We start from the raw sequence: 25,424 nt of genomic DNA on the forward strand, positions 1-25,424 counted from the left end.
GAGTTGGGGTGAGGGCCAGGCAGCCCCCTTCCTCTGCCTGTAGGTCCCTCTGCAGGCTGCACCCTCCTTGCCCTAGGCTGGGCCCCAGCTCCCAGCTCCTGGCTCCTCTGACCTCCACCTCTCCCTTCTAGGAAAGGGAGTGATGAAACAAACCCACCTGCCTGCCACTTCCAGGTCACTCTGCCCGCCGGCATCCAAGGAAGTCCACTCTGTCTGACCTCCCACAGGACGCTGGAATTCCTGGGAAGAACCATGGTCAATTTGGCTACGATTCTGTCTTTGGCATCTTAGTTTCCATTGAATTCAACATGCTAAGTGTTTAATAATCCAACACTCCATACATTCAGCACATATTTATTTAACAACTGTGACTATGTCAAGGGGCTGTGCGGGGCCGTGCTGGCTCCTGCCGTCATGGTGTTCACGGCCTAGTGGAGGAGACAGAGTCAGCCGCCACCATGCAGTTGGCTAAATGCGTCCAGGTCCGTGAACTGCAGGCTGGAGGAGGAAGAGTGCTAGGGGATGCGGAGATGCACTTCCCATTGTGCTAATCTCTATCCCACGCACCAGCTCAGTGAGTCCTCAGAACAACCCTGTGAGGTGGCAATACTTTTATTCCCATTTTACATGAGGGGAAGTAACTTACCTAAAGTCACTTAACTGCTAAGTGGGAGACTCAGGATTTAAATGCAAGACTGCCAGAGGCAAAGTCCCAGGCTCTAAACGGCTGTGCAGTTCTGCTGGGCTTGTAACAGGAATACCACAGTCCTCAGAAAGCTCATGAGAAAAGCTCTCATGAGATGTTTACGTGACAGGTGGGGACAGGCAATGACAAGAGTGGCCGATGAGGAATGCCAGTCATTCAGAGGACATCAGTGTGATAGAGAGGATGCAGAGGCAGAGGCAGGGGTTGGGGTGAGCTTTGAAGGACGGGTGGAATTTAGATAGGGCCAGAGGCAAGGGAGGGGGCTCCTAGGGGCAGAGTTGGGTACAGCCTGGCTGGGGTTGGGGAGCAGGAACACCTGTTCTGGAGAAGAAGGAGGTGGCCTGCCACCTTGCTTCTCACTCCAGACCCCCATGCTTCCCTTGGAAACTCACTTCCAACCACACAACCCCGGCTTTGGCTCAGGACCTCATCCTCTCGCTCCTGCATGCCTGTGCAACTTCCTTCCTGGTCTTCTTGCCTCTGGTCTTGCTCAACTCTAATCCACTCCCCACTAGCCCCAGGATCTTTCAGAAACACAGATCTGATCATGTCACCACCCTCCTCTGTGTCCCCTTCACAGAGAGATGACGTGCCACCTTGCTCTCATCTCTTCTCTTCCACGAGCATCCTGTGCACTAAGCATACAGAACCACTCAAGTTTCCCGAACACGTGGGGCCCTCCCCGTGCCTCTGCGCTTTGCACTTACTCTTCCAGTTGCTTGGAAATCCTTCCTGAAGAGTCACATTCATTCACAAACTCTTAATGGGCACAGACTATGGGCCTGTCACTGTTCTGAGCCCTGGAAACAAAACAGCAAACAAACAAACAAAAAATGAAGGCCCTTGTCACGTGGGGGACACACACCTTGCCCCAGTGAGGGATACACACTAAATGAAAAGGAAGAAATAAAACACATGCACTAGCAGGTGCTGCTGAGCTCTGTGAAGGAACACGGAGCAGGAAGCGGGTAGGTAGGCCTTGAGGCTACTGGGATGATTCGGAGTAAGGTAGGGAACCCTCTCTTAGGTTCTACGGGGATCCCTCTGGCTGTTGCGTTGAGAATAGAATGAAGAAGGCAGCATGGTGGGAACAGGGAGACAGGGAGCAGGACACAGGAACTCAGGGTTCTCACTTCCCCGCAAGGCTGTCGGGTCCTGTGTCCAGGGGTATATACTTCCTCCAGCCCCAGTCTCCCAGGGGTTTCCCGAGGGTCGCCAGGTAAGAGAGGGCATGCCCTCCAGGTCTCATCCAGCCCCACAGTCCCGCAGCACGTTCTGGTTGAAGGGCACCTCCCTGCAGACCTCCAGGCCTGGCACTGCCTCCCACTGCGACTCGCTCGGGCTGCCGGCCCATTCCCCTCCCAAGGCTCTGTGGGGGAACAGGAGCCCTGCAGAGCTGTGATCCACGTATCAGGGGCAACGGAATTAGCATTCCCAGGCTGTAATTATACCTTCCACCCATGACACCTAAGGAAGCATCTTTTTACAAAAGCAGGTAAATTGGAGGCTCCTGGGATTGTGGGGAATGAGTATATTTTTAGCACATTCCCCTCACCACTCCTGATTGCCACAATCCTGGTCTTACCTCTGGCACCAGTGGTCTGAAATGGGGCTGAGGGGCTCAGAGTGAGTTTCAGGAGTCATTGTGAAGGGGGCCTGGGAGGCATTAAGGACCTAGTTAAGCCAAGTGAGAATCTAGGAAGGAAGCCTAGAGAAACTCGCTCTGATGGGGCAAGTCATTCATGAGGAGGTGGTGAGAACGCATTTTTTTAATTATATATATCAATAACTACACTAGAAACAATGATAGTAATGATAGTTAACCTTGTATGGCACTTCTTAAGTGCCAGGTAGTGTTCTAAGTACTTTTTGTACATTAACTCGTGTTCTTACAATAATTATATGAAGTAGGTATGGCGATTATCCCCATTTTGCGGGTGTGAAAACCAAGGCAGAGCAAGTTTGTGTCATTTTGAGTCAGACGTTGGAGATACATTTATACATCTATACACACATAAATGTCGGCTGACTTTAATGGGTGAACGAACGACTCCCCTCACTCTGCATTCCCCAGAGGTTTACGAAGAGACCTAAAGCTTGGCCAATCACAAGCTCTGAAGTTAGAACGTCCCTACCTTTTGGGGTGGGGCCTCCAGTCACACGTCCAGGTCCTCCTGAACAGTCGACATCCCCACTCAGTGCAGCCAGCCGTCTGGGTTGGTGGGCAGCCCCAACGAGCTCCTAAGCACAGAACACTGGAGCAAGAGGCTGTGGTGGCATGTTGGAGGAGCTGAGAGCGGAGTCCCTTGTGCTTGCAGGGCCGGTCTTGTGCCCATTTAGGGAACTGGTTGGAACAGTAGATCTACTGATACTGGAGAAACTGTGGAGAGATAAAGAGGAGATGGAGGGATCAGGGTCTCCCTAGATGTTGTCCAGCGGTCGCTTTTTTCTAGGGACACCCCTTCTCCAGCAAGGACATCAGCATAGAGAAGACATGAGAGAGAGAGAGAGAGAGAGGCAGGGCGAAAATGTGATTTTTAATGCAAGCCTCGACAATCAGCTATTTGTGATGGAATTTTATCTGTCCTGGTCTCTAAGGGACGAGAAGCGGGAGTTAGGGAAGAGGGGTCAGAAATTAGTATGCAGAAATATCTGATCAGCCAAAGTAATTTTCTTTAATAATCGTATTCATACTGCCTGCTCTCTGCTCACTAGAAGAATTAAGTATTTAATAGTAATATATTTCATCTGGCAGTGGTTCCGTTTCGTTAGGAACCGTGATGCTTCGTCGGGGCATGTGGGTGGTGGCGGTCTGGTGGGGGAGACAGGTAGCAGGCGTCAAAGCCAAAAGAAATAGCTGAGCGAGCAGGAGGGCAGTGGGCATGGGGGGGGGGGGCAGGAAGGGAAGCGCAGGGGAAGCTGGGTGCCAGCATGAGCCCAAAGCCCTCCGAGAGGCCACGCACTTGCCTTCGCTGCCTGGGTCGGGCTGTCCAGCTCTGTCTGCTGGCTGCAGTGGTTACACCCCAGAGGCCCCTCTCCTGACCCAATTCCTAAAGCTTCCTCTGTCACCCCCAAAGATAGGCCCTCCTGTGCGACCTCTGGCATGCCCCTCGCCCCAGCTCTGAGACTGATAGAGGAGTCGAGTGGCAAGTCCTCTGAGGGGAGAATTACACAGTGAACTCCAGACAGACCCCCATGTCCAAGCTCCCAGAACTCCACGGCGGATTCGTGGGGCTGCTTTCATGTGTCCCCCAGGCCAGAGGTGAGCCTGCAGTTGCTGTCTCGTGCATGAGCAGTGCTGGCTGGGGAATCTGACAGCTGCCTCTTCGCCCCGGGGCTGCAGGAGCAGTGTGCTTTAGCTATTACATGCTTTTAATAGTTAAAAAGCAGGCCCAGCGCATGCCAGGGACGTAATTGATGACACCTAGCACTTGGGAACCTGATCCCCACTGGAGGCTTTGGAGGCTCTTTGCCTCCTCTGCCAGGCTCCCTGAGCTCAGCTGCCCCCGTGGAAAACATCAGTGGGAAAGGGGGTGTCCGATGAGATTGGAGACAGAGAGAGAGAAGGCTGAGCTGCAGACAGCAGAGTTCAGCTTCTCACTGTTCTTTTAAGAGCAAACTCCACAAACTGATGTGCAGTGATGCTGGCATTTCCAGGCGCCTGACAGGCTGGAATTAAACACCTGTCCATTAAACTGACAGCCCCAGGAAGGAAAGAGACGGGGAGAAAAGGGAGAGGAGGGAGAGCTGGGAACCCAACCACAGGCTGGCTCCTTCCTTGCAGAAGGCAAGTTCCTGCCAGAGAGAGAGGTCAGGGTGGGAGCCAGCAGCCAGCAGCTTCTATGTGTCTAAGCTCTCTAGTTTCTGAGGCACACAGAGTGTAGTAGGCGGGCCCACTGCAAACTAATATTCAGACCTGGACCTTCTGGCTAGAGAAGAAGCATGTGATGCCCCCAGGAGGCTGGGCCAAGGAGAAGTTGGGAGATTTATCCTCATTTGCTCAAAATTCCAGTGCAAAGGCTTGTGGTGCTCTGGGAGCCTCTGGGCCTCCTCCACACACACGCTCTTGGTCTGCTCTGAACCCCTTTAGGTAGGTACCAGTAGCCGGTCCGCACTGCCCTGAGACACCTCTTGGGTTGTTGGACATTTGGGTGATCTGTCCTGGCTTCTCAACTCAAGTGGAAGCTCCTAGAGAAAACAAAGCCTATCTTGTACTCCACAGCCACTCCCCCACAGTGCCCAGAGCATACTAGCGAGTGGGGTTGGATGGGATGGGTTTATGGATTGATGGGGCTCTTGGGTGGATGGATGAATGAACAGATGGGTGGATGTAATGCTGGTAGTTGGGTGGCATATACCAGGAGGCCTGCACTGGTTGTTTCAAGTTCTGCATTGGTTAGTGAAGAGTCGTTGCTCCTAGCCTAACTAATGCCACACCCCCCACCACCCTAGCCACTGCCCTGTCATTTGCTGGAACTCCCCAAGATTCAGCAACTAAACATTAGCACTGGGCCCAGCAGGGGGCCTCAGGACTCTGCTCCATTGCTATGACCAGTGTCCATTCTGACTGGTGATTAAATAAGCTTATCATTTGAACCAACACCCTTGGGTGGGTAGATGAACAGAAGCAAAGACTGAATATTGAGATTAGGTGATTTTAGGGAAGGAAGGACTGGAAGGAAGTAGGGAGGGATGGAAATGCCAAATAGCTTATCAGAGTTTTGTTTCTGCACCCTGGCCACCACCTTGGGATATTCAGTTGAGCTGTCTGAGCCTCAGTTGGCTTACCTCTCAAATGGGGACAATATCTGTCCTGCCAACCTTAGAGGGTGGTTGTGCCCAGTTGGAACCTGTCCCTCATTTGCCCAGTCATTATTCTTTGCTGTGTGTATGCCCAGTTCTCTAATAGAGGATGAGCTTCTTGGAAACAAGGATGCTATGGAAACATCTTTATAGCCCAGCACATGCTTGGTATTTGTGGAACGGGTGGATGCAGGAGCAATGAAGGAGCGTGTGAAAGAAGCTGTCTCTGGGGAGTATAATGGAAGAAGGGTGCAGATGGACAAAGAAGGAAGGGAAGGAGAGCTCAGAAGGGTGCTTCTAGGCACCAGAAGGGAGCTCCTCCCATCCTCAGCCAACCCTTCCCATGCCACCCTCCCCTGCCCTGGTGGTGCCCAAGTTTGGGGTGTACCAGGCCAGCATAGGTTGGCAGAGAATGAGCCCCATATGACACAGGGTAGATCCGAATATTAGCCCTGCCACTTTACCAGATTCCCAGGATGAAAGACTGCATCTCTGGAAGTACCAGGTACGAAACTTGGGGCTGTCCCAGAGGAAAGAAGGGTACGTGTCATAGGAGTGAGACAAGGAGCCAAAGGCTGAAGGAGCTCAGACCCCGCCCTTTGCGTAGTCATACCCCTCAGCCTGTGACCTTTCTCAGGTCCTCACGCCCTGCCGGCTGCCCCTTTCCAGGCCTCTCCTCTCCCTCATGGCCAGGGCCCATGTGGGAGGCTAGGGCTCTGCCTCCAGATCCTGCGATGTCGAGGCCCACCTCGGCCTCCTCCCAGCTCAGGACTGCATTGTTTCCCATTGTGTAGGACCCTCCATTCGCTGGTATGCGTGTGCACTGCGGCTGAGTGTGATCGCGCACGACATCCGTCACCCTCCGACTGCCGGGCTTAATACAGCTGATCTGTCTGGCTACGCCACTGTTCTTCTCCTCAGAGCTTCTAGCAAGAAGGAAGCTGCCACAGGTGCGGGGCGGGAGCAGCTGGCTGGGCCAAAGTGTGCGCAGCAGCACCCCCTGACCAGCACCACACATGTGAGAGCGTGGGCGTTAGAGCCAGACCGACCTGGGTTCGAATTAAAGCTCTGTCGTTTACTACCTGAGTGACTTGGCCCAAGTTATTTAACCTCGCTGAATCTCACACACGGGCTCCGCCCCCACCCCTCATTGGGTTGTTTTGAGGGTTTCACGAGAACAGGCCTGTGCAGGCTCTGCACAGCTGGAACGGCGAGCGAACGCTCACAGGCTCGGGAGCGGCGTGGCTGCCGGTGATGTCCTTCTCCTGAGCGTTACTGGTTCCGGCGCAGCTGGGAAAGCCGGTGGGACAACGGCCGGATCTGATTAAGGTTCTGCCACGGAGCGGGGTGATAATGTGCAGGCTTCTAGGGGAGAAAAGTTCTTTGCCATCTGTTTGTGTTAGAGCAGAGCTTTGCAGGTCTTCCAGCCTGCCCCGGCTCCCCTGAACCCATCCTGAGCCCCCCAGGGCTTGCTCACTTTGGGATTTGGCACCATTCATCCTGACGCGCAGCAGCCACTGTCTCCAGCTGCTCTCACCCCCTGTGCTCCTCTGTCTAGTCTCACCAGCTCCCCCGGACTGTAAATCTTCACAAACTGGGAAGGCTTCTCGTATTTCTAGTGTATCTTACAACATTCAGCACTGGAGTTGGGGGGGTGGGCAATATGTGAAGGAAAAAATAAGGGGAGGATGGTGATGGGGGACAGGGGGTGGAGACTAACTTTGGCTTTGGAGCCAATCCCTGATCGACCACTCTCACTAATTTGAGTGGCCTTCGTTAACTTGCTCCTCCTCCCAATGCCTCAGTCTCCCCACCTGCTAATGGAAACTTCCAGCACCTTCTTGGAAGAGAGAAATTGAGACTCTCAGTCCTCATTTCTAGTCAACTGCTATCCCCACCAGACCTATCTGTACCGGGAGCCAGCTCCCTGCCGCTCCATTTCTGGACCCCGGGGTCCTCCACGACCTTGCCCCCCACTTTCTCCCACTCATACCCTCAGAGGGGCACCCCAGCTCCAGCCTGTGTTTGTGAGCTCACCAGGAACCATAGGACACGGGCCTTTCTCTCTGCCGTAATGAAACCCTTTAATCATATTCAAATAGGTTACTGTTCAGGGGGAAAATAGAAATATGGATTTGATAGCAATAAATTTCCCTGGCTGGCTAAGCCCAGTTCTTAATTGTCCTGTCCCAGGGCTCGCACATTTCATTGTTCGTTAGGTGCTTAAGTCCCCACTCTCATTTTGTGGCGGTGACATTACCGTTGATGGCTCTAATACTCTCATAATTTGAAAGGGGATTTGCATGATAGAACGCAGAGTATTAAAAGAAAAAGAAACAAGGGAGAGAGAAAAATGGGGGGCAACATGGGAGGAGGAGCTCAGAAGGGAAGGGGGACGGTAGGAGGGGGAGGGGGGCAGATGAGAAACTCAATCCAGCTTTCACCTTAAAAAAGTCACTTTCTTCAAAGTCAAATCATTGTTTTCATTGGAGAGAAAAAAAAAAAAGGAAAGAAAGAAAAAAGCCGAGGCTGCACATTGGGCTGACTGGGCACTGGTATTCTCCTTATTGTTCCTAATGGTTATTAATTATTATTATCCACTGCGCAGGGCTCTGTGGACGTGATGTCCCCAATGTCCTTGGGGTGGAGTTAGGGGAGGGAGGGCATCAGGCTGACTCGGGACTGGGAGGGTTGATCCTGGGCCACAGGAAGATACGGATGGCAGGAGGAGTTGGGACGGGGAGGTGGAGGGGAGAGGGGACACTTCCTAGAAAGAAGGCCTCTATGGGAGGGATCTCAGCCTCCTGGGTCCTGGCCAACCTTTCTGGAGTTCCCTAGAACTTTCTTCTTTTCAAAAGCTGGTGACTTGGGCACAACCAGCCTTGCTAGACACAAAGCAACTCTGGTGACTGGTGGGGTCTTCCAAGTCCCTTTTGCAAATTGGATTCCCCGCCATCCCCTGCCGCCATCCAGAACTGGAAGGCGGAGCACAACTTTGGCTGGACTCCCATCATCAGGCGTTCAGGGTCAGTGAACGCTGGGCCAGGCTGCCCTTTTCTCTTGGCTGGCGAGTCGGTCTTGGGTTTCAATGACATCCCCCCTCCCTACTTAACATCTTTCTTCCTAGGGCCAGAAGCTCTAGAAATCGCAGCAGCCCTGGGTTTCTGGGCTTTGAGGGACGACTATGACTAATTCAGCTCTCATGGAGGTTTGTGTTCCAAGACACCCCAGGGGATCCTTGACTCTCCTTAGACAGGGAGAGTGTGTGCGGCTGGATCTCCTTGGACAGAAAGAGTGAATGTACCAGGGAGCAGAGTAGGGTGTGGCTGGTGTGTTCCGGGCCCTGACTGTGAAGGGGTGAGGACCATTGCCTCTCTGGGGTCATAAGTTCAGGTGCCTGGACTCTCACCCTCCACGTAAACCCACCCCTCCAGTTTCATCACTTTCTAATCGTCACCCCGTTTTCCCGGCCCCTGGTGCCCTCCCCCATGGGACAGAGAGCAGGGCCAGGGCCAGGCTGTGAGCTGCTCGTGTGTCGCTGGCACATCTCACACCTGCACCCTCATGCTCCTGCCAGTTCTCAGCTTCTCCTGGCCAAGCCTCGCCCCCTCCACTTCCTGCGGACTCTCTTCTGGATTAGAATTTTAAATCAAATAAATTCTGGGATTGGAAGAAAAGCTGTCTGCAGAGAGCCAATTCACACTCCTCCATCCCCCTCCTTTTGGCCTGCTGCTGGAATCTGGGGCCTGGGAAAGCACACCCTCAGGGCCTCCTCAATCCCCTTGCCCCCCACACGCCCCTCAGCCTTTCGGTCAGCCCTTCCCTGTCTGCTACCCATTCTGCTGCCCGTCCCCTCACTCTTCCTCACTCTGAGCCCAGGACCACCACCAACCCTGGAGGACACCCAGTTCCTGGGGCGGGGGCAGGGGTGTCTGGAATCAGCTTCCCCAGAGGAAGTTGACCCCCGTGACTGTGGGAATCTGGAGATCTAGATGATTCCTCACTGAAGGGGGTTGAAGTTGCAGGGGAGGCGGGGGAGGAAGGAGGAAAGGGACAGTGAGCTGCCGTGAGGATGGAATCTAGAACACCGCAGAAAAAATTGTCTGTACTAGACCATAAAGCCCTGTGTCAACCATTCCTAATTTTTATTATGAGGATCCAAGTGGAGGATGGACAAGTGGCAGCCCTGTCCTCATCTGTCCCTCCGCCCTCCCAGAAGTGATGGAATGCCACAGACTCTGCCTCTCTGATCCTCAGCCTGACTCCTGAATTCATAACACTTTAGACAGGAACGGTCTTCAGAGGTTCAGTCTAAAGCCACAGGGAAATGAACTTGGTGCCTCCCCCTTATCCCACCCCCAAGACCCCCAAGGAGAAGCTGTCTCCAGAAAAAGAAAAAAAAAAAAAAGCCAGAGAGACAAAGTGATTCTTAAATATTTTCCTTCTCTGCAGTCACTCAGGGAGGAGGGGGTGAGGGGCGACAGAGACTGGAAGGGGGGACAAAGGGGGTTTAATAGGCTCCGGTGACAGCACAGTGTCCACATTGGGAAAAGATTAATGACGAAAATTAATCGCCTGACCTTTCTTTCCAGGAGCTGGAGGTGAGGCGGGCCATTAAAGCCTCTTATGTTGTAATTAACGTTGGAGGGGAGAAGAGAGCTGCCTTCAGAATGGATGTGATCATTTAATTAGGCTTAGGCGTAGGTGCCACAACAGGTCCGGAGAAGTCATAATTTAACTATAGCTTTAAATTACACAGGCAGAGTGGGGATAGCAGAGTTTGACGGCGGGAGAGCCTGCTGCGGCGCTCAGAAAAACAATTAAATAAACACCCCAAGTGAGGGAGAGAGAGGGTGACAGAGAGACAGACAGACGGACAGAGAAAGCTGTAGGCCCTGACAGCGCGGGCGGTCGAAGCTGGAAGGATACGGGAGAGAGCGCAGCAAAGAGAGGCGACATTAAGAGTCACGTGAGGGAGAGGAAGGTGAGATCGCCGAGAGTTAGCAGAGGCCTGGAGGAGTGTGTGTGAACGTGTGTGTGTGCGCGCGCGCGCGGGTATGTGCCTCCGAGCACCCTCACCTCTAACAGAGATGCAAACAGCACCCACAAAGACACCCGACCTTCGAGAATTTGCAGACGCTGAGCTCGGAAGGCGGACAGGGCCAAGCATTTCACCCCGTCTTCGCCTTCGCGGGCGCCTCTCTCCCTGCAGTCTCCCTACTGGACTTTGGGCGCGACGAGTCGCCCTGCCTTTCTAACCTGGAGAGTCTGGGGATTCCCGAGCGCCACGCGGTGCCCGCGTCCCCGGGGACGAGCAAGGCCCGGCCACGGGTCCTCGGGCAGGGGTAGAGGAGCAGGGCGCGCGCACTCGGGGTGCAAAGCCCGGCCGGCCGGACTGGGTGAATCGGCACGGTCCCGGCAAGTTCAAGGCCACGGCCCTGCGCGAAACGGAGGGGTAATGACCCGCCGTCTCTGGGGCGCCAAAGCCGGCGAGTTGCTCAACCTGCAGCATTAGTCACTGGGCGGCAGGAGCGGGACCGCCGGGAAACCGCGAACAGAGTGCTTCCGCGCTGGGGGAGGGGTGGACAGGAGGGGAGACACTGGCGACTCGGCCTGGGCCGGGAAGAATGGGCTGCGTGGTGGACCCGGGCAGGAGGGGCGGCGTGGGAAGCCCGCGGGACTTTTATAGAGGTGTCATGCCACCAGCTTTGTTCAGGACGGTGAGGGTGGTTGGCTCCCGAGTGGGTCAAAGAAAGGCTCAGGGCGGCCCCCCAGGGCACCTGGGTCCTGGCTCTGCCGTCAGACGCTGGTCGCTGTTGGGGTGTTCTGGGCCCCAGGGGGCTGCGATGATCCCTCTCCTCTCACTCTAGTCCTTCAGGAGCCGGCTGGAGCGGACATTACTGAAGGGAGCCTGGAGAGAGGGAGAGAGACCGAGAGATGGAGTTGAGGAGGTGGGGCAGGGTGGGACTTACTTCACCCTCTCCAGGGACTGGGCTGAACCCAAGCTGCCAACTCTTAAGGTCGGGCGGGTGGAGTGCACCTCTCCCCCTAAACGCAAGCCATTTGAATTGGAAGCAGAGAGTTACCCATGAGGAAGAAGACAGAGATTCCCCCCACCTTCCCATTCATTCACTAGCCCCCACCCCAAATAATCAAGCTGCAAGATCCTGTCTCCTACCCCTTCTCTACGAAAAACACAAAAACCACCAAGTGGTCTCCTGTAGGACATTTTTACTCCCAGATCAAGGCAGCGTTTCCAGCTTGATTAAACATCCACAAATTCTCCAAATTAGTGAAACTCTCAGTTGGAACTTTGTCCCTGCCCCTCTAGTTAATTGAATGATGACTTGATTGATTGATTGACTGATTGATTGTCTAATGGGTTTTTGGTCTCTTGCAGCTCAGTATGTTGTTCTGAGAATGTCCAGCCTGCTTTGGGAACAAAGGGACTGGAAAGGGTTGGAGGGCTCCTCTTCTCAGACCAGGGCTCTATTGACCCATGAGGTTTTCGGTCACATCTTCATTGAGCTGGGGCTGTCTGTGCTGTGTAACTAACCAAAGGGCCTGAAGTCCCAGCTCCAGAACGGCCCTGACCTGAGTCAGACGGGGAGGCAGAGGCTGCCTAGCACCTGGAAGGCCAGAGAGGGAGTGTGGAAAGAAGGTGGGAACTAGAAAGACAGGCAGGGAGGAGGGGGTATTAGTAAACAGAAAAGAGAAGAGGGAAGGGGCTCTGGGGAGAGAGGGAAGCCTGGACCAGGCCTACTGGCTCCTTTGAAGCCCCTGTCCCCCACTCCCTAAGTGGGACACTGCATTCCCCCCAGACCCCCACATCATAAGAGACTTTCCTCCCACTGACAGATTGTGGACTCCAGGGACCCTCTCTCCTGTCCTTCCCAGTTTGTTCAGGATAAAATCTGAACTGGTAAGAGCCCACAAGGCCCACTGTGCCCTGGGCTCCACATCAGCCTCATCACCCTCCTCCCTCTTTGCTCTGCTCCAGCCACACCTCCCTCCTTCTCTCTCCCCTCCAACTAGCATTTAAGCTCCCTGAGGGCCAGACCAGGCTGTGAGGTTCACCTGTTATTCTTCGATGCCTAGAATGGTGCCTGGCCCACAGTAACCGCCAAGTAAGCATTTGTTGACTACATCAGTCTTACAGTTCTGTTTCTGCAAGTCCCCTACTCCCCAGCTGGGCCTGGCACACCTAGAAGGCCTCTCCTTCCCTCATGGACCTCTTATCTCCTGCGTTAGTTCTTCTTTTTGTAATGCTTCCTTCTCTGCAGAGACCAGAATCCAATGTTTCTGGGAGGGTTTCCTACAGAGGCAACAAATTACCCTACAGCAAAATAAAAGTCAGCCTTGGGATCTCTGACCCAATAGGCCAGGATAAAGAGCTCAGCCCAGGAAGTGCTGGGACTCACCTGGCCAGCAACTGCCCCACCCCATCCTATTTAGGGCCCTGCCAGTGCATTTCTGAGAAATGGAGGAGGAAAAAGCAATGGGGGGAAGAGCTTTTCAGAATAGACAGAAGTAGTATCCCCTTGGGATAAAATGAACAGAAGTGCAGGGGCCCTGTCTGGAGGAATTTGGTTAGAAAGACTCTGGGAGTGGGTGAAGGGAGGGTCTGCCTCTCCGTGAGAACAGCCCGGGCCACTGGCCTGTTTGTTTTTCTGTCTGACTGTTTGTTGGATGGGGGCGGGACAGATAAGGACGTGGAAACAACCTTAAAATAACCTCCACAATTCCCTAGGCGCTGCCAGGACTGGGTGCTTGGGTCTAGTGTGGAGTTTGCAGGCTTGTATTGTGGCCATTCTGGCCTGTCTGTCTACACACACACACGTGTGCTCTTGCCTGGTCCCCACTTGCCCCCTTGTATGGTGAGTGAGCTGGAGTTGATTTCAGTCCTCTCAGCTGACAAGAGCAGGAATAAATAATCCCGTGACTTGAGCTAGGAGGCAGGGCCCCAAGGAGGCACAGCAACTGCATAAATCCTGAAGATGCAGGGCTCAGGTGGGCCCCACAGAGCGCTAGGTCACTCCCTGGGACTTGTGACTCCTTAACTCAGCACTTGCCTCCTTCCTCCTTTTATCCCTGCCCAGTTGCATCCCACACAGCAGGCTTAATCCTGGCCCCTGCCTCTGTGCCCTGAGGGACCTGGGCCTTCCCTGCAGAATGGGCTTGAGGCACAGTGATGCAGGGACTCTCTTCCTCCAGACTCCCTCCTTCCCCAACCCCACCCTACAAGGCGTTCACAGCCAAGGAAGCAGATCTCTCCCACCTAAAGTAAACCAACACCTACTCCTTTCCACTCCCATGAAGGTATGGATGGATGCAGGCCTAGGAATCACAGGGAGACTCATTATCATCCACCCCTCCATATCTGGGCCTCTCAGTGCCCCAGGGTCTTAGATAAGGTGCAGAATGAGGAACAGCTGTCTTGAAACCAACCTTTCAAGGTTCATTCCCTGGCCCTGGATTGGATCTCTGTCTTTGTCACCAGCTCAGATCTGGGAGCCTGGCCTTGAGCAAAGTCTTTCCCTCTGCCTATCCCCCAACCAAGTTCTTGAGCATTCACTTGAGTGATCTGTCTCCTCAAAGGAGTGTCTGAGTTTTAAAAAAGGGACTTTTTTTTTTGCCCTGGCTGGTGTCTCTCAGTGGACTGAGCACCAACCTACAAACTGGAAGGTCACAGGTTTGTTGATTCCCAGTCAGGGCACATTAGTGGGTAGGGGGCCAGGTCCCCAGTTGGGGGTGTGTGAGAGGCAACCTATGGACTGATTGATGTTTCTCTCCCTCTCTTTCTCCCTCCCCTCCCCACTCACTAAAAATAAATAAATGAAATCTTTAAAAAAATAAAAGAGGGGCTTTTTAATGCAAAGTTTTTGTCACTAGGTGGATGTGTCGGTATAGGGGAAATTTCTAAAGCGGGGCTTTCTAATGGATGCCCCCTTGCCTCAGAAGGCCCCTCAAACAGCAGAGGTCTGTCAATTGGCCCCTTAAGTCTCTGCCATCATCACCCCAAACCCAAAATAGTTGGTGTTGGAGTTTTTAAATGTTTCTGAACTCAGGGAGACGGGTCCCAAAACTGCCAAATACAATAATTTTCCAAAGTTTTAAAAAGTGTGTCATTCATTCTTTCAGACATTAAATATTTATTGAGCAACAAACACAAAGCCCTGGGCACCCACACAAAGATGAAAATCAAGATAAGCATGGCGATTTAGATTCCAGCTGTGTGGTTGGTGGTTTACAGTCTAGAAGCCATTACCATTTAGCCACTCGGTGAGACAGACAAAGATGGGGAAAGGACTCGGACAAGACAGGGAAGGGATAAGAGTAGGGCTACGCCATCACCCTTCTCTTCCCCTTGCCCCATGAGACACATATGTACTGTCCCTCTCTTGTTGGGTCGCTGAAGTGCATTGCCTTTTTCTCCATGCCAGTTGTTAGCTTCTAGCTTGGGCCTAAAGCTAGACTTGCAAATCACAATCTCAAGGAAGTTGGCTGTTCTGTGGCAAGTTACACAGGGACTACTGTTGATTGGTTTCTCCAATAATTTAACAGGTATTTCCCAACCACAATTCCATGCTTTAACAGAAAACTCCTAAGCCACAGACAGATGAAGGCCACGGACATTCGTTTGGAAAGATTAAGCCAGTGGTGATGCTGGTTGAAGTGTGCTCAGCATCTGTGAAGGACGTAGCCTGGCAGGGGCAGGGGCAGGAGCTCCGTGGATGGAGGTTGCCCTGGGGCAGGGTGGGGGTGGGCAGTGAAGGAAAGCTTCCAAAGGGAGGTGGTACTTTAATTGTCCTTGCCAGGATAGGTATAGCTGGTACAGACTGGTAGAATGAAAAGGGAAAAACTTTGGCATTTAAAAAAAGAAGAACAGGATGGAAAACAACGCATTAAGTGAGGCAAGTGGGAGTGAGAGGGAATGCTAAGTTTCACAGGATGTTGAAGGGACTGGTCTGGCTGGAGCTGAGTTGTTGGGAATGGGACTGGAGAAGTAGGTGAATGGAGATTTGCTTGGAGATGACCTTGAGGCAATATTAGTCAGCCATTACCACAGTAATGCTGCCTAGCAAATCACATAAACACTCCATGGTTTACAACAACAAGCCTTTGTTTTTCTCAAAGACTGTGGGTTGGGCTCAAGGCTACTCCGCATTCTCCTTGAACCAGCGTGGCAATCACAGGAGCTCAAGAGACCAAGCCAAACAGCACAAACCTTTTTAATCCTGTGCTCTGGTCACATGCACTGGCATGCCATTGGCCGAAGCCAGTCACGTGACCAAGCCCACTATCAGTGTGGTGGGAAGGGAGAGTCACACAACAAAGGGTGTGAGTGTAGAATCCTACTACAAGCACGAAGAACTGGAACCAGGGATCCCCTTCGCCTCAGCGGCTATACAAAAGCCACCGAAATTTCCTAAGAGGTTGAGTGGTATCAGCAACACCCTATGGTGGCTGAATTCCTCAGTTTCTGAAGCTGTTTCACACTTTCCCATTTCCACCTTGAATCCTCCGAAGGAGGTGGTGTGATCCTGTTTTTCAGATGAGGAAAGGAGACTCAGAAAAGCGAAGTGGCTCAACCAAATGACACTGTTGGAAAGAGATGGAGCTAGATGTAAACAGGGAATCCTTGAGCTCTCAGCCTAGAGCTCCTTGCTTCCCACGGTTGCTTTAGAAAGCTGGACGGGTGGCTGCGTGCAGGTTGGAGAGAGCCATGAGAGGCTGCAGATGCTGAGAGCTGAGAGCTGAGGCCATAGTCCCAGCCCTGTGAGGAGAGCACCGGGAGGCTGGCGGCAGAGGAGGGGAGACAAACGTTTAAGATTTTATGGTTTATTTTTGCATTGTTTTCCTCCTGTATTGAGGTATAATTTTCATTGAGTAAAAAGGCACAGATCTTAAGTGTACAACCGATGAGCTTTGTCAAATGTAACTGTGTTAGCAACACCAAGTCAAAGTAGAGAACGTGCCCATAATCCCAGCAAGTGTCCCGGGTGTCCCTTCCCAGTCAACCCTCCTTCCTCCAGGCAAACGTTTTTTTGCCCTCCTTATCACCGTCGATTAGTCTTGCCTGTCTCTGTACTTTATATAAATGGAATAACACGTTTGGTCTCTTTTGGGTCTGGTTTGTCTCACTCAGCATAATGTCTTGGAGATTCACCACGTTGCTGCATGTTACAGCAGTTTATTTTTATTGTAATACATATCCCACTGTATGAATTTACCACAATTCAATCCCTTTTCCTGTTGGTGGACATTTGGGGTTGTTTCTGGTGTTTTGGCTATTACTACCGGTGCTGCTCTGAACATTCTAGGACAGATCTTGTGGACGAGGTTCTCATTTCCCTCCAGGTATAGCCCTAGGAGTACAATTGCTGGGCTGTGGGGTGGGATCAGCCTTTCTGATCCTAGCAGCAGACACAGCGATGTATTCCAGGACGCAGGGCAGCAGAGAGGGCTCTGGAAAACCTCGAGTAGGTGCAGTCTGTCCCCCCCCCCCGCCCGAGGTCATGCCCTCAGCACCATGTTCGTCCTCCTTGTCCCCCCCCCCGCCCCCGCCACCACCAACATTGCCCTGTTTGTAAAATCTAGCTGCCCCCTTGCCCTTTAACCCAGAATGCCCTCCCTGACCTCCCTCCAGTGCGCCTGAGCGCCCATTTCCTCCCAGACTCACTGCCCTCCATCTCTGGAAGCTCCCCTCTACTCCTCACTTAACACCATCACAGCTGACTGCCAGGGTGTGTCTCCCCCTCCAGACGGAGCTTCTTGGGAGCAGCTTCAGCATCTTATTCACCTTTGTGTCTTTGGTGCACAGCACGTAGGAAGTGAACAATAAATATTTCCTGAAAAAAGGGAGGGAGGAGTCTTCCCCTAACTAGAGTCAAATTCTAAGGGATCTGCTGCACTTATTCCCATGAAGACACTAAGCTATGAATTCCAGGGATAGTTCAATAGATGAGAAATACCTTAGCCCGAAGGACTAATGGTGACCTTGACCATGGACTGCTGAGGAAAATGTATGTGTATTTTAGCTGGGACCCCTCACAGGGATGCACCGACACTATCATATGGGAGGTTATCCCTGCACGAGACCATTCGGCACCTCCACCATCAGTGTGTACCCGGCACTGTGCCAGGCGTGTTGTCCTGTTTAATCCTCACAATGACCTCATTCGGTCACTGCTATCATCATCCCCACTTTACAGATAACAAAGCTGAGGCACAAAAACATTCAACAACTGACCCAGAGACACAACACTACTGAGTAAGGAGCAGGGAGGGATTGGAGCTGAGGCTGGCTGCCTCCCCAGCCCATTAGCCAGCCCACTGCCTGTCTATGACCCATCGGAACATCCTCATGGATAGGCTTTGGCAGGGCGGCTTGGAGGTCAGGGTCACGGTCTGCTACAGTTGTAGGGTTTAAGGTGAGCTCACTAAATTAACAGTGAAACTTAGATGAAGGCTGAGGGAAGTGAGGGAGGGCACGCAGCAGCCGTGTGTGCATCTATGTGCATGAGTATGTGTGCCCATGTGCTTGTGTTCAGGTTCGTGTTCAAGTGTGCATGTGTGTGCCTTGCATGCATGTATGCATGCATGGGTTTGTGCATCCATGTGTGTGCGTGCCAGGGCCAAGGGGCGGGGGTTGCCCGTTCGGAGAAGGCACTCAATGTGGTGTTTCCTCACACGGTCAGCACACGGTAAATATTTGCAGAGTCGAATTAAAATGCTAAACAGAGTGCTCTACCAATGTGAGGCGTTATTATTACTATTATCTCCAAATTGCAGGCCTTAGGAAAAGAGGAGGCTGGAGAGCTGGTGACAGGGTTAGTTAGCCTCCATTCACCTCCAAGCTGCACTGCACTGGCTCCCCTACACGGACACTTTCTGGGTGGTTTTCCTCCTGAGCTGGCTGAAGCAGGGATCGCCCAACCCGTGAGGATGGCAGTGACAATGAGAGTAGTAACTCCCACGCAAGGAGCCCTCTGTATGAGCTGCCCTGGGCTGAGCGCTTTGCGTACCTGTTGTCTGTTCCAAGCAGCCGGAATGCTTCCCAAGCATCCATCAGAATCTGGATGTTCCCAATGCGCAGAGAAGAAGCATGAGACTCAGAGGGTTGTCCAAGAATGTGTGTGGGGACTGAGAACCCCTAGAGGACCAGGGCTGTACTTTTGCCACCACACACACACACACACACACACACACACACACACACACACACACACCCAAGGCCTTCTGCACAAGGAGAGCCCACAACAGGTTAACAGGTGGTCAGGACCTTGCAATGGACTGAAGAGTGTAGAGTGACAAGCCCTACAGCCCGTGGTCAGCCCTGAGCTGGGCACTTCCTCTCCTAGCACCTGAGCCTCCTCACTGGCAAAGTGGGAATGAATGATTGCTACAGCAGAGAGCCACCGTGAGCAGAGAACACACGGAAAATGCCCATACTCAGTGGGCACTCGAATACGTTCGCCGTTACTGCACACGTGCTAAGTCCTCACTTGAATTGAGTATTTACTCCTGCTCCCACAAAGTAATCAGGTTAGGGTCAGACCACTGGTGCACGTTTGGGAGTCACCTAGGCCAGCCTCCTCTGGCACGGGTAAGAAAAGTGAAGGCCACAGTACAGATCCAAGGTCACATGGCCCATAAGTAGCAGGGCCTGCATGCAAACACAGATTTTGTGTGCCCGGGCAGGGCTTCTCTGCCTGCCTGGGGCGCCTCTGATGGGGGCTCCGACTGCTCTCATGGAGCTGGCCTGAGGAAGCAGAGGGGCCCAGGACAGGCGGGGAGGGCGCCAAAGCCCCAGCCCCCAGGGAAGGGGTGGCAGCAAAGCTAGGGGAAGCGCAGCTGCCCCATCCTCCCACAGTGGATGCCAAGCAAGGAGGCCAGAGAGCAGGCAACCCAGGGGACTATGGGAGACAGTGTCATTCCTTAAGCCCTGGAGCCTCTCAACCCTCCTAGTCTCATGGGGGAAAGCCCCTTTCTCCTCCCTGCTCCCCCAGCCCCACTAGTGTTATGGCCGTCAGCAGCCCGAGAGCCACTGACCAGAAGAGACAGAGAAAGAGAAAATGATCTGGCCGTGTGCTGGTCTCCCACCCTCTGCCCCAGTCCTGACTGCCACTGTCCAAGGCCCTCATCCTCAGCGCCAGTCGCCCTCCCTCCTGACTGCCACATAAACCCGGAGTCCACAAAATTCCCTTGTCAACATGCCTCCTCCCCGGAGGTCCAAGGCCTTAAAACTTAATAGTCTCTCAAATGCTGTAACGCTAGAGGGGGCTTTTATGGACTCAACAGGGATAATATTATGAAGGGGTGTTAGCTGCCTAAAGTGGGCTGCTCACAGTGGGCCACTGGCCCCCAGCCCCTCACACACTTCAAGCGGCCTCCGAGGGGCCCCCTCCACTGCGAGGGCCACCAGCTCTCACAACAAGTCCTGCAGCCAGTCAGCGCCCCTGCATTCGAACAGGTTATTACAGAACGGTTCGCTGCAAACAGGGACCTAGTGGGAGGTTGGGACCCCTCTGGCCCTGGCTCGATTGAAGCTAGACCAGTGGGGGGCGGGGAGTGAGGTTTGGTACGGGGGAAATATCTTGGTGACTAATGAGTGGGCAATTGAAAGCTCCCTCATGTCAATGGGGAGCAGATGGGGAAGGAGGAGAATTCCTGAGGCCTGGCCTCAGAGGTATGGGTGGTGGGAGGGAGGGTAGGGTGGAGGACCTGTGTGGGGTCAGCAGGTGGGGGAGGGGGCGGAGGGAGGCCTGGCCCCAGCTGTCACCAGCAGAGGAAAAGGGCTTCTGGGGCCCAGAGCCAGGGGCCCAGACAGTGGGCCAGGGGTGAGGACACAGTGTGTCCTGGGCCCACTCTGCTTTTTTCTTCTCCTCTTCCGAGGGCCACATTTTTCTGTTACTCCTTTCTTCCTCCATTTCTCCCTTTCTTGCCTATTCAGCATGTGCTTCCGTGTCAATCCTGCCCTGCTGTCTTCCTCCTCTTCCTCCCTGCTCTCCCTTCCCAACCCCCCCTTTTCTCCTACTTCTGAGACACCACAGACAGGGATTCTGCCCAGACTTCAGTAGGAGTGGGTAGCCGCCCCCCCCAAATAAATAAAATACTAAATAACACTAAATAAATACCCTGGCTGACTTGCCAACAGACACACACGCTCATGCTTATCCCAGACACACATGTGCACACACACAGGCGTGCACACATATTTTCTTCATTACCTCCTCTAATACTGTCTTTCTTCCATCTTGAGTTCAATGTTGTTTTTTGTCTCTTTTTGACCCTCCCCCTCCACTTCCCCTCAATTTATTCCAGCTGTGAAAACCTCTTTCCCATCTCCTCTGTCACCCGGGCAGATAGGTGAGTGGCAGGCAGAGGAGTCCACTCCGCAGCCACTGTTGGTAATCGGTGCCAGATGTCGAGCTGGCCGCCAGCCCAGCCCCAGGCAGGACTCCCGCGCCCGCTGCAGCATCTGGGTGTGAAAGGCGAGCTACAGCCCAGGCCGAGGTCTTGGTGGGATCAGGAGCCCAGGGTCAGGAGACACGGGTGGGGAGGGCTGGGCCCGGAGGGCTGCAGGAAGGAGAAGGGTGGGGTGCAGAGGATAAGGGTGTGGGAGCCCCTTCGAGAAGGTGTGGGCCACCGACAGGTTGGCTGGGAAGACAGAAGCCAGGACAGCCCAGAGACCAGACGCTGGAAGGAGGCCTCCCGTGGCCCTTGTCAGCCGTTTTATTTCCCGGGGGTGAGAGGTTTGCCGCTGCTGTTGCTTATAAATACACGTTATCTGGTAAAATACAAAAAGCCAGCTGTAACACTGTAGAATTCTCCACAATTACTCTACTAACTAACAGTAATGAAACCAGTTAACATTTATGGAGAATTTTAGGTGCTTTCTGAGTACGTGAATCCATTCATCCTCCCATTAAACTGTCAGAACAACCCTCCAAGGAACCATGATTGTCCCCATTTTACAGGTGCAACAAAAGAGGCCTAGGGCATCTAACTGGCCCCTCTAGAAAGTGTTGGTGTCAAGACTGGAGCCCAGAGAGTCCGACTGCAGAGACCACATTAGGCTCTCAGGAAATGCTTTAAAATCTTAGAACGTCAGAGCTGGTCAGAACCTGGCCCACACCATCTGCCGAAGGAGGAACAGAGGCTCGGAGAAGTGACTTGCGCAAGGACACACAGAGCCCGGCCCGCCGCAGGGCTGTGTCCCCCGGCTTTCGGTTCCTCTTCAGCGCCCCCCACACAGCGCCAAAGCCCTGACTCCGGCTGCACGCCCCTGGCCATGAGCCAGGCTTCCGGGAAGAGGTGCCTTTTGTGGGGCTTGGGACAAGATGAGGCCCAGAGACTGGCAGGCAGGCAGGAGGAGGCCCTGTCAGCGGAAGGCGTTCTGCTCGGTGGTGGGGCTGGCAGACGGCATGAACTGCGTGCATCTCTGCTGCCCGGCGCTCAGGTCACAAAGGGGCCTTAGAGACAAACTGCCCTCAAAAAAAAAAAAAAAAGAAAAAAGAAAAGAAAAGCAGAGCAAGTGGATAGGGAGCACGATGGGGGGGTGGGTGCTGTTTTAGAGGGAGTAACTAGGGGATATTTGAGCAGACCCCTGAAGCAGCCCCGTGGACACCGGGGGTGAGCGTGTCCCAGACACAGGTACGGCAAGTGTAAAGGCCCTGAGGCAGGGCTGTGCTTAGTTGGCTAATGCGTACAGAGTACAGGGAGCAAGGGGGAGAATGATAGCGTCAGAGACGGGAAGGGGAAAGATCACAGAGCCCCACGGTGACTGTAAGGACCGGCTGTTGCTCCCCTCGCAGGAGGAGGAGCCACGGGGATGGGAGGGCCGCAGCGCAGGCGATGAGAAGTGGTCGGGTTCTGGATCGATATTGAAGTTAGAGCCGTTAGGATTTCCCGAGTTGGGTGTGTGGTGTGAGAGACAGACAGCGGTCAAGGAGGGCCCCATTTTTGGCCCGAGCACCCTGGGTGGATAGGGTTGTCTTTCCCGAGGTGAGAAGACTGCAGAAGGAGCAGGCTTGGGGGCAGAGCAGGAACTGGCTTCTGGACCCCTTGACTCCGGGGTGGCTGCTCTCAGCGCCTCCATGAGTCATATCGGAGACTGGGGCAAAAAGGCGATCGGTACGATCGATTCTGTATTTATTTCAGATGGAGACAGTTTTGTTCATCGTGGATTTTTTGGCATTAATTTTGATTTTTTTTAATATTAAGCCAAAATATTATTTATGTCAATTACTGAGGTTTTGGGCTCCCACGTAGATTTTGTACCCTCGTCTCAGCCCTGCCTGTTGCAGACATCCACGTGGAATGTGGGGGTTGGGCCAACTCTCGATTCCCAGACCCTCTCTGTCCACAGTGAGCCAGTGCTTCCCCCCAGACGCCAGGTCCATGGCGGGAATGTAACCTGAAGGGCAGCCACGTGCAGCCAGGAGGTGGTCCTGGACAGGGAGCGAGGCCGGGTGGGCAGGAAAGGAGTCTGTTCAGATGTGTGGCTGGCTGACCGAGAAGCAGCCAGAAGGGTGTGAGTCCATCAGCTCACTGCGCCCCACCCGGCCCCAGTGATGGATGGCATCTGTCTTCTGCTTTATTAAACTCACGCCGCTCAGTTCAGCCCTGGATTTGCAAACGGCTTAATAAGCATTTGGAAGGGATTGGGGAGGGAGGCCGGGATTTCAGGGGGTTACCAAGACCCAGACAGGAAACGGCTTGCGCCCTGAGTGGGCCCCAGGAGGGAGTCAGGTGTCCAGGTGGGCAACTGGGGGGAGCATTTGGTTTCGCAGAAGGCACTTGGGTGCCCCAAAGAAAAGGGGCCACAGCCCTTGGGGGCCACCCCTTCCCCAGCTGTTGTTACCACACACTGGGACTTCACAGCACCTACATGGGTGTTCTGGCCACTTGGGAGGGCCAGGGTGGCAGGGACTGACCAAGGATGAGGGGAGGGGGGGAAGAGTGGTCTCTGTCCTCAAGGTGTTCCCAGCTACAGAGGACAGAGGCAGACACAAAACAGGTGCCCCCACAGTCAGCCCCCTGCTCTCCCTTCCCACTTCTGAGCTCCCACAAACTCCACACAGGTGCCCTTGGTTTGGAACCAGCTGTACAACCACCGGCACTGGCACTGAGTGTGGATACCAGGTGCCCCTTCTCTCCCAGGCCCCCAGGGGAAAGGGTCCAGCAAAGTCATCTTCTCTCTGCACGGGCAACCTGGGCCCCACTTACTCAGTGCTGCGTGGCAGGCAGTTCACACAGCTTGCCAGAGCAGATTGCAGGTATCTCTTCCTGAGTCCCCTCAGTGAAGGTCACCTTGGTAGGGTGGGGACCACAGTGGTGAAAGTATTCACACCCTGGAAATTGGCGAGCACTTTTTTTTTCCTCCTGGAGAGCCAGCTGTTGACCATTTACCAGCATACCTCTGCCTCACAAGGTCTTCCACCAGCAAGAACCAGAGCCCCTTTGGATATAAAAAAAATCAACTTTTCCTCCTGGACGGTGGAGACGGGGACTGTGTGTCTCTTATTAGTAAGGACAGCGCCCAGTGTGGATGAGCCTCAGCTGTCCAGTGTCCAGTCGTGGCTCCAGCACTGAATGGGGATACGCAGTGTTCTGCAGTTAGGTCTTGGAGGGGTTGTTCTGAGAGTTCAATGAGATAATATTGGAAAGATGCTTCAGAACCAGGCCTGCAAACTGGAAGTAGCCAATAGATGCTAGTCCTTACTCTGGGTCTCTGTGGTGCTAAATACCTTGTTCTCCCTGGAGCCTTATACCACCCTTGAGGGAGATGCTGTTGTTATTCCCACCCCGTGACTTTTCCTCACGACAGAGCAGGGATTGGAACTCAGGACTGTCCTGGGGGAACAACCTTTCTCTCACTAGTGTGCCGGCGGGTTCTCCAACACGGAAGTGAGGTGGGGATTGTATAACGGTAGCAGTGAGCCTCGGTTTCTGTACATCCCCCATCTTGCTCCCAGCAGTGATGGATCTTCTTCCTGCAGGACTTCAAGGAGGAGCTCCTCAGAGCCCTGTCCCCCACCCGTCACCTCCACAATGGCTCGTGTCCATCCCACAGTCCCTCCACAGGCTGGGCACGGCCTTATCAAGGAAATTCACGTTTCCCTCTTTTCCAACTTACTGCCTTTGTCTCTGGTCCCTGTCTTCCCCCGCCCATGCCCCATCTCCACCGCTGGTCCTCCCAAGGTATGAAAACAACAGCTCAGGAACTACCTGACTCCACGAGAGGCCCAAGGCCAGGGTCAGCAGAGCCAGCCCCAGGAGGTCAAGGGCCAGCAGCCTTCCTGCAATTTTCCTTCTAAGTCTTTTTTTTCTTTCTACTTCTTAAAGATTTCAGCTCCTTGTCTTCCATTTTCTCCCTCCACTTCCTTTCTTCTCCTCATCCTTGTCTGTCTCTTTAGTGTCCCATCTTTTTGTCTCTGTCCCTCCATCTCTCTCTTTTTTGTCTCTCACCAGGTCAGTCTGTCTGGTGACAAGTGTGCATGCATGTGTTTCTCTCTCTTTGTTCTTCGCGAACGTCTATGTGTCTGTCTCTCTCCCCGTATCTCCTCCCTTTCCCCAACATCCTGAAGTGAGTGGTGTGTGTGTGCGCGCACGTGTGTCGGTATCTGTGTGTGTGTGTGTGTCTCCTCACACCTCAGCGTCTAACTCCATCCACCTCAGTGCCTTTACTGCTCTGTCTGTGGTTTTGCCTGTGTGTCTCTCCATCTGTCTGCTGCCAACTGTGTGTCTGTCTTCAGAGATGTCTCTCCAGTCTCTCTCTAGCAGCATTTGTTAGGGCTGCACTTTGGAGGCTCCCGGAGGAGACCCCCACTCACCCCTCCCAAAGTTCACTGCCTTGTCAAACGGAGCTAATCTCTTATGGGAGGAAAAAGCCTCATTCAAACTAGGG

This window comes from Desmodus rotundus, chromosome 11, assembly GCF_022682495.2.
Source record: "Desmodus rotundus isolate HL8 chromosome 11, HLdesRot8A.1, whole genome shotgun sequence".
Classification (NCBI taxonomy): Eukaryota; Metazoa; Chordata; class Mammalia; order Chiroptera; family Phyllostomidae; genus Desmodus; species Desmodus rotundus.